The following is a 9,811-nucleotide window of genomic DNA, read 5'->3' as shown; positions in this document are numbered from 1 at the left end:
CACTTGCATGTTCTAGGTTAACTAGCGGGCCATTGCACTGTGTAGGTTAACTAGCGGGCGCATGGATTATGTAGGTTTACTAGCAGGCACTTGGACTATCTAGGTTAACTAGTAGGCACTTGAACTATCTAGTTTCCCTAGCGGGCATTTGGACTATTTAGGTTACCATCGGGAACTTGGACTATGTAGGTTACCTAGCGGGCACTTGGACTATGTACATCCCCTAGTGGGCACTTGGACTATCAAGGTTAACTAACGGGCACTTGGACTATGTAGGTTCCCTAGCGGGCACTTGGATTATGTAGGTTCCCTATCGGGCACTTGGACTATGTAGGTTAACTAGCGGGCACTTTGACTGTCTAGGTAACCTAGTGGGCACTTGGACTATCTAGGTTAACGAACGGGCACTTGGACTATGTAGGTAACCTAGCGGGCACTTGGACTGTCTAGGTTACCTAGCGGGCACTTTGACTATCTAGGTTAACGAACGGGCACTTGGACTATGTAGGTTACCTAGCGGGCACTTGGACTATGTAGGATCCCTATCGGACATTTGGACTACTTAGGTTAACTAGTGGGCACTTGGACTATCTAGGTTAACTAGCGGGCACTTGGACTATCTAGGTCAACTAGCGGGCCCTTATACTATATAGGTTAACTAGCAGGCACTTGGACTATATTGTTTAACTAGCGGACCTTGGACTATGTAGGTTAACTAGCGGGCCCTTGGACTATGTAGGTTAACTAGCGGGCACTTGGACTATCAAGGTCAACTAGGGGGCCCTTGTACTATGTAGGTTAACTAGCGGGCTCTTGGACTATATAGGTTAACTAGCGGGTACTTGGACTATCTAGGTTAACTAACGGACCTTGGACTATGTAGGTTGCCTAGCGAGCACTTGGACTATGTAGGTTCCCTGCGGGCAGTTGGACTATGTAGGTTCCCTATTGGGTACGTGGACTGTCTAGGTTAACTAGCGGGCAATTGGACTGTCTAGGTTACCTAGTGGGCACTTGGACTATGTAGTTTACCTAGCGAGTACTTGGACTATGTAGGTTAACTAGCGGGCACTTGGACTATCTAGGTTACCTAGAGGGCACTTGGACTATGTACGTTTCCTAGCGGGCACTTGGGCTATCTACGTTACCTAGCGGGCACTTGGACTATGTAGGTTAACGAAAGGGCACTTGGACTATGTAGGTAACCTAATGGTCACTTGGACTGTCTAGGTTACCTAGCGGGGACTTGGACTATGTAGGTTAACTAGCGGGCACTTGGACTATGTAGGATCCCTATCGGACATTTGTACTACTTAGGTTAACTAGCGGGCACTTTGACTATCTAGGTTAACTAGCGGGCACTTGGACTATCTAGGTCAACTAGCGGGCCTTTGTACTATAGGTTAACTAGCGCGCACTTGGACTATATATTTTAACTAGCGGACCTTGGATTATGTAGGTTAACTAGCGGGCCCTTGGACTATGTAGGTTAAATAGCGGGCACTTGGACTTTCAAGGTCAACTAGCGGGCCCTTGTACTATGTATGTTAACTAGCGGGCACTTGGACTATATAGGTTAACCAGCGGGCATTTCGACTATCTAGGTTAACTAACGGACCTTTGACTATGTAGGTTAACTAGCGGTCCCTTGGACTATGGACGTCCCCTAGTGGGCACTTGGACTATCTAGGTTAACTAACGGGCACTAGGACTATCTAGGTTAACTAGCGGGCACATGGACTATCTAGGTTTCCTAGCAGGCACTTGGATTATGAAGGATGCCTAGCGGGCACTTGGACTATGTAGGTTAACTAGCGGACACTTGCACGATCTAGGTTAACTAGCGGGCCCATGGATTATGTAGGTTTACTAGCAGGCACTGGGACTATCTAGGTTAACTAGCAGGCACTTGGACTATGTAGTTTCCCTAGCAGGCATTTGGACTATTTAGGTTACCATCGGGAACTTGGACTATGTAGGTTACCTAGCGGGCACTTGGACTATGTACGTCCACTAGTGGGCATTTGGACTATCTAGGTTAACTAACGGGCACTTGGACTATGTAGGTTGCCTAGCGGGCACTTGGATTATGTAGTTTCCCTATCGGGCACTTGGATAATGTAGGTTCCCTATCCGGCACATGAACTATGTAGGTTAACTAGCGGGCACTTGGACAGTCTAGGTAAGCTAGCGGGCACTTGGACTATCTAGGTTAACGAACGGGCACTTGGACTATGTAGGTAACCTAGCAGGCACTTGGACTGTCTAGGTTACCTAGCGGGCACTTTGACTATCTAGGTTAACGAAAGGCACTTGGACTATGTAGGTTACCAAGCGGGCACTTGGACTATGTAGGAACCCTATCAGACATTTGGACTACTTAGGTTAACTAGCGGGCACTTGGACTATCTAGGTTAACTAGCGGGCACTTGGACTATCTAGGTTAACTAGCGGACCTTGGACTATGTAGGTTAACTAGCAGGCCCTTGGACTATGTAGGTTAACTAGCGGGCACTTGGACTATTTAGGTTACCATCGGGAACTTGGACTAAGTAGGTTACCTAACGGACACTTCGATTATGTACGTCCCCTAGTGGGCACTTAAACTATCTAGGTTAACTAACGGGCACTTGGACTATGTAGGTTGCCTAGCGGGCACTTGGACTATGTAGGTTCCCTAGCGGGCACTTTTATTATGTAGGTTCCCTATCGGGCACTTGGACTATGTAGGTTAACTAGCGGGCACTTGGACTGTCTAGGTAACCTAGCGGGCACTTGGACTATCAGGTTAACGAACGGGCACTTGGACAATGTAGGTAACCTAGCAGGCACTTGGACTGTCTAGGTTACCTAGCGGGGACTTGGACTATGTAGGTTAACTAGCGGGCACTTGGACTATGTAGGATCCCTATCAGACATTTGTACTACTTAGGTTAACTAGCGGGCACTTTGACTCTCTAGGTTAGCTATCGGGCACTTGGACTATCTAGGTCAACTTGCGGGCCCTTGTACTATGTAGGTTACCTAGCGTGCCCTTGGACTATGTAGGTTAACTAGTGGGCACTTGGAATATTTCGGTTTCCTAGCAGGCACTTGGACTATGTACATACCCTAGCGCGCACTTGGACTATCTAGGTTACCTAGCAGGCACTTGGATTATGAAGGATCCCTAGCGGGCACTTGGACAATCTAGGTTAACTAGCGGGCACTTGGACTATCTAGGTTACCAAGAGGGCACATGGACTATGTACGTTCCCTAGCGGGCACTTGGGCTATCTACATTACCTAGCGGGCACTTGGACTATGTAGGTTAACTAGGGGGCACTTGGACTATCTAGGTCAACTAACGGACTTTGGACTATCTAGGTTAACTAGCGGGCACTAGAATTATCTAGGTTAACTAGCGGGCACTTGGATTATGAAGGACGCCTAGCGGGCACTTGGACTATCTAGGTTACCTAGCAGGCACGTGGACTATGTAGGTTAACTAGCGGACACTTGCACGATCTAGGTTAACTAGCGGGCCATTGCACTATGTAGGTTACCTAGCGGGCACATGGACTATGTACGTCACCTAGTGGGCACTTGGACTATCTAGGTTAACTAACGGGCACTTGGACTATGTAGGTTGCCTAGCGGGCACTTGGACTATGTAGGTTCCCTAGCGGGCACTTGGATTATGTAGGTTCCCTATCGGGCACTTGGACTATGTAGGTTAACTAGCGGGCACTTGGACTGTCTAGGTAACCTAGCGGGCACTTGGACTATCTCGGTTAACGAACGGGCCCTTGGACTATGTAGGTAATCTAGCGGGCACTTGGACTGTCTAGGTTACCTAGCGGGCACTTTGACTATCTAGGTTAACGAACGGGCACTTGGACTGTCTAGGTTACCTAGCGGGCACTTGGACTATCTAGGTTAACTAGCGGGCACTTGGACTATCTAGGTTAACTAGCGGGCACTTGGACTATGTAGGTAAACTAGCGGGCCCTTAGACTATGTAGGTTAACTAGCGGGCACTTGGACTATCTAGGTTTCCTAGCCGGCACTCGGACTATGTACATACCCTAGCGCGCACTTGGACTATCTAGGTTACCTAGCGGGCACTTGGACAATGTACGTCCCCTAGTGGGCACTTGGACTATCTAGGTTAACTAACGGGCACGTGGACTATGTAGTTTCCCTAGAGGGCATTTGGATTATTTAGGTTACCTAGTGGGCACTTGGACTATGTAGGTTACCTAGCGGGCACTTGGACTATGTAGGTTAACTAGAAGGCACTTGGACTATCAAGGTTACCTAGCGGGCCCTTGGACTATGTAGTTTAAGAGCGGGCACTTGGACTATGTAGGTTAACTAGCGGACACTTCGACCCTCTTGGTTAGCTAACGGGCAATTGGACTATCTAGGTTCCCTAGCGGGCACTTGGACTATGTAGGTTCCCTAGCGGGCACTTGGACTATGTAGGTTACCTAGCAGGCACTTTGACTATCTAGGTTAACTAACGGGCACTTGGACTATGTAGGTTGCCTAGCGAGCACTTGGACTATGTACGTCCCCTCGCGGCACTTGGACTATCTAGGTTAACTAGAGGGCCCTTGGACTATGTAGGTTAACTACCAGGCAATTGGAATATCTAGGTTAACTAGTGGGCACTTGGACGATCTAGGTTAACTAGCGGGCACTTGGACTATCTAGGTTAACTAGCGGGCACTTGGACTATGTAGGTAAACTAGCGGGCCCTTAGACTATGTAGGTTTACTAGCGGGCACTTGGACTATCTAGGTTAACTAGCGGGCGCTTGGACTATGTAGTTTCCCTAGCGGGCATTTGGATTATTTAGGTTACCTAGTGGGCACTTGGAGTATGTAGGTTACCTAGCGGGCACTTGGACTATGTAGGTTAACTAGAAGGCACTTGGACTATCAAGGTTACCTAGCAGGCCCTTGGACTATGTAGGTTAAGAGCGGGCACTTGGACTATCTAGGTTAACGAACGTGCACTTGGACTATATAGGTTAACTAGCGGCCCTTGGACTGTCTAGGTTACCTAGCGGGCACTTGGCATATCTAGGTTAACGAACGGGCACTTGGACTATGTAGGTTACCTAGCGGGCACTTGGACTATGTAGGATCCCTAGCGCACATTTGGACTACTTAGGTTACCTAGCGGGCACTTGGACTATCTAGGTTAACGAAACGGCTCTTGGACTATGTAGGTTAACTAGCGGACACTTCGACTATCAAGGTTAGCTAACGGGCAATTGGACTATCTAGGTTACCTAGCGGGCACTTGGACTATGTAGGTTCCCTAGCGGGCACTTGGACTATTTAGGTTACCTAGCAGGCACTTTGACTATCTAGGTTAACTAACAGGCACTTGGACTGTGTAGGTTGCCTAGCGAGCACTTGGACTATGTAGGTTCCCAGCGGGCAGTTGGACTATAAAGGTTCCCTATCGGATACTTGGACTGTCTAGGTTAACTAGCGGGCAATTGGACTGTCTAGGTTACCTAGTGGGCACTTGGACTATGTAGTTTACTTAGTGAGCACTTGGACTATGTAGGTTCCCTAGCGGGCACTTGGACAATGTACGTTCCCTATCGGGTACTTGGACTGTGTAGGTTAACTAGAGGGCAATTGGACTGTCTAGGTTACCTAGTGGGCACTTGGACTATGTAGTTTACCTAGCAGGCACTTGGACTATGTAGGTTAACTAGCGGGCACTTGGACTATCTAGGTTACCTATGGGGCACTTGGACTATGTACCTTTCCTAGCGGGCACTTGGGCTATCTACGTTACCTAGCGAGCACTTGGACTATGTAGGTTAACGAACGAGCACTTGGACTATGTAGGTAACCTAATGGTCACTTGGACTGTCTAGGTTACCTTGCGGGGACTTGGACTATGTAGGATCCCTATCGGACATTTGTACTACTTAGGTTAACTAGCGGGCACTTTGACTATCTAGGTTAACTAGCGGGCACGTGGTCTATCTAGGTCGACTAGCTGGCCCTTGTACTATGTAGGTTAACTAGCGGGCACTTGGACAATCTAGGTTAACTAACGGACCTTGGACTATGTAGGTTAACTAGCGGGCCCTTGGACTATGTACGTCTCTTAGTGGTCACTTGGACTATCTAGGTTAACTAACGGGCATTAGGACTATCTAGGTTAACTAGCGAGCACTTGGACTATGTAGGTTACCTAGCAGGCACTTGGATTTTGAAGGATCACTTGCGGGCACTTGGACTATCTGGGTTACCTAGCGGGCACTTGGACAATGTAGGTTAACTAGCGGACACTTGCACGATCTAGGTTAACTAGCGGGCCATTGCACTGTGTAGGTTAACTAGCGGGCACATAGATTATGTAGGTTTACTAGCAGGCACTTGGACTATCTAGGTTAATTAGCAGGCACTTGGACTATGTAGTTTCCCTAGCGGGCATTTGGACTATTTATGTTACCATTGGGAACTTGGACTATGTAGGTTACCTAGCGGGCACTTGGACTATGTACATCCCCTCGTGGGCACTTAGACAATCTAGGTTAACTAACGGGCGCTTGGACTATGTAGGTTGCCTAGCGGGCACTTGGACTATGTAGGTTCATTAGCGGGCACGTGGACTATGTAGGTTAACTAGTGGACACTTGCACGATCTAGGTTAACGAGTGGGCCATTGCACTATGTAGGTTAACTAGCGGTCACTTGGACTATGTACGTCCTCTAGTGGGCACTTGGACTATCTAGGTTAACTAATGGGCACTAGGATTATCTAGGTTAACTAGCGGGCACTTGGATTATGAAGGATGCCTAGCGGGCACTTGGAATATCTAGGTTACCTAGCAGGCACGTGGACTATGTAGGTTAACTAGCGGACACTTGCACGATCTAGGTTAACTAGCGGGCCATTGCACTATGTAAGTTAACTAGCGGGCCCATGGATTATGTAGGTTTACTAGCAGGCACTTGGACTATCTAGGTTAACTAGCAGGCACTTGGACTATGTAGTTTCCCTAGCGGGCATTTGGACTATTTAGGTTACCATCGGGAACTTGGACTATGTAGGTTACCTAGCGGGCACTTGGACTATGTACGTCGCCTAGTGGGCACTTGGACTATCTAGGTTAACTAACGGGCACTTGGACTATGTAGGTTGCCTGGCGGGCACTTGGGCTATGTAGGTTCCCTAGCTGGCACTTGGATTATGTAGGTTCCCTATCGGGCACTTGGACTATGTAGGTTAACTAGCGGGCACTTGGACTATGTAGGTTGCCTAGCGAGCACTTGGACTATGTAGGTTCCCAGCGGGCAGTTGGACTATGAAGGTTCACAATCGGGTACTTGGACTGTCTAGGTTAACTAGCGGGCAATTGGACTGTCTAGGTTACATAGTGGGCACTTGGACTATGTAGTTTACCTAGCGAGCACTTGGACTATGTAGGTTCCCTAGCGGGCACTTGGACAATGTACGTTCCCTATCGGGTACTTGGACTGTCTAGGTTAACTAGAGGGCAATTGGACTGTCTAGGTTACCTAGTGGGCACTTGGACTATGTAGTTTACCTAGCAGGCACTTGGACTATGTAGGTTAACTAGAGAGCACTTGGACTATCTAGGTTACCTATGGGGCACTTGGACTATGTACCTTTTCTAGCGGGCACTTGGGCTATCTACGTTACCTAGCGAGCACTTGGACTATGTAGGTTAACGAACGGGCACTTGGACTATGTAGGTAACCTAATGGTCACTTGGACTGTCTAGGTTACCTAGCGGGGACTTGGACTATGTAGGATCCCTATCGGACATTTGTACTACTTAGGTTAACTAGCGGGCACTTTGACTATCTAGGTTAACTAGCGGGCACGTGGACTATCTAGGTCGACTAGCGGGCCCTTGTACTATGTAGGTTAACTAGCGGGCACTTGGACTATCTAGGTTAACTAACGGACCTTGGACTATGTAGGTTAACTAGCGGGCCCTTGGACTATGTACGTCCCTTAGTGGTCACTTGGACTATCTAGATTAACTAACGGGCATTAGGACTATCTAGGTTAACTAGCGAGCACTTGGACTATGTAGGTTACCTAGCAGGCACTTGGATTTTGAAGGATCACTTGCGGGCACTTGGACTATCTGGGTTACCTAGCGGGCACTTGGACAATATAGGTTAACTAGCGGACACTTGCACGATCTAGGTTAACTAGCGGGCCATTGCACTGTGTAGGTTAACTAGCGGGCACATAGATTATGTAGGTTTACGAGCAGGCACTTGGACTATCTAGGTTAACTAGCAGGCACTTGGACTATGTAGTTTCCCTAGCGGGCATTTGGACTATTTAGGTTACCATTGGGAACTTGGACTATGTAGGTTACCTAGCGGGCACTTGGACTATGTACATCCCCTCGTGGGCACTTAGACAATCTAGGTTAACTAACGGGCGCTTGGACTATGTAGGTTGCCTAGCGGGCACTTGGACTATGTAGGTTCATTAGCGGGCACGTGGACTATGTAGGTTAACTAGTGGACACTTGCACGATCTGGGTTAACTAGCGGGCCATTGCACTATGTAGGTTAACTAGCGGTCACTTGGACTATGTACGTCCTCTAGTGGGCACTTGGACTATCTAGGTTAACTAATGGGCACTAGGATTATCTAGGTTAACTAGCGGGCACTTGGATTATGAAGGATGCCTAGCGGGCACTTGGAATATCTAGGTTACCTAGCAGGCACGTGGACTATGTAGGTTAACTAGCGGACACTTGCACGATCTAGGTTAACTAGCGGTCCATTGCACTATGTAAGTTAACTAGCGGGCCCATGGATTATGTAGGTTTACTAGCAGGCACTTGGACTATCTAGGTTAACTAGCAGGCACTTGGACTATGTAGTTTCCCTAGCGGGCATTTGGACTATTTAGGTTACCATCGGGAACTTGGACTATGTAGGTTACCTAGCGGGCACTTGGACTATGTACGTCGCCTAGTGGGCACTTGGACTATCTAGGTTAACTAACGGGCACTTGGACTATGTAGGTTGCCTGGCGGGCACTTGGGCTATGTAGGTTCCCTAGCTGGCACTTGGATTATGTAGGTTCCCTATCGGGCACTTGGACTATGTAGGTTAACTAGCGGGCACTTGGACTATGTAGGTTGCCTAGCAAGCACTTGGACTATGTAGGTTCCCAGCGGGCAGTTGGACTATGAAGGTTCACAATCGGGTACTTGGACTGTCTAGGTTAACTAGCGGGCAATTGGACTGTCTAGGTTACATAGTGGGCACTTGGACTATGTAGTTTACCTAGCGAGCACTTGGACTATGTAGGTTCCCTAGCGGGCACTTGGACAATGTACGTTCCCTATCGGGTACTTGGACTGTCTAGGTTAACTAGAGGGCAATTGGACTGTCTAGGTTACCTAGTGGGCACTTGGACTATGTAGTTTACCTAGCAGGCACTTGGACTATGTAGGTTAACTAGAGAGCACTTGGACTATCTAGGTTACCTATGGGGCACTTGGACTATGTACTTTTTCTAGCGGGCACATGGGCTATCTACGTTACCTAGCGAGCACTTGGACTATGTAGGTTAACGAACGGGCACTTGGACTATGTAGGTAACCTAATGGTCACTTGGACTGTCTAGGTTACCTAGCGGGGACTTGGACTATGTAGGATCCCTATCGGACATTTGTACTACTTAGGTTAACAAGCGGGCACTTTGACTATCTAGGTTAACTAGCGGGCACGTGGACTATCTAGGTCGACTAGCGGGCCCTTGTACTATGTAGGTTAACTAGCGGGCACTTGG

This window comes from Tenrec ecaudatus (assembly GCF_050624435.1).
Source record: "Tenrec ecaudatus isolate mTenEca1 chromosome 17 unlocalized genomic scaffold, mTenEca1.hap1 SUPER_17_unloc_1, whole genome shotgun sequence".
Classification (NCBI taxonomy): Eukaryota; Metazoa; Chordata; class Mammalia; order Afrosoricida; family Tenrecidae; genus Tenrec; species Tenrec ecaudatus.
This window is presented reverse-complemented; position numbering follows the sequence as displayed.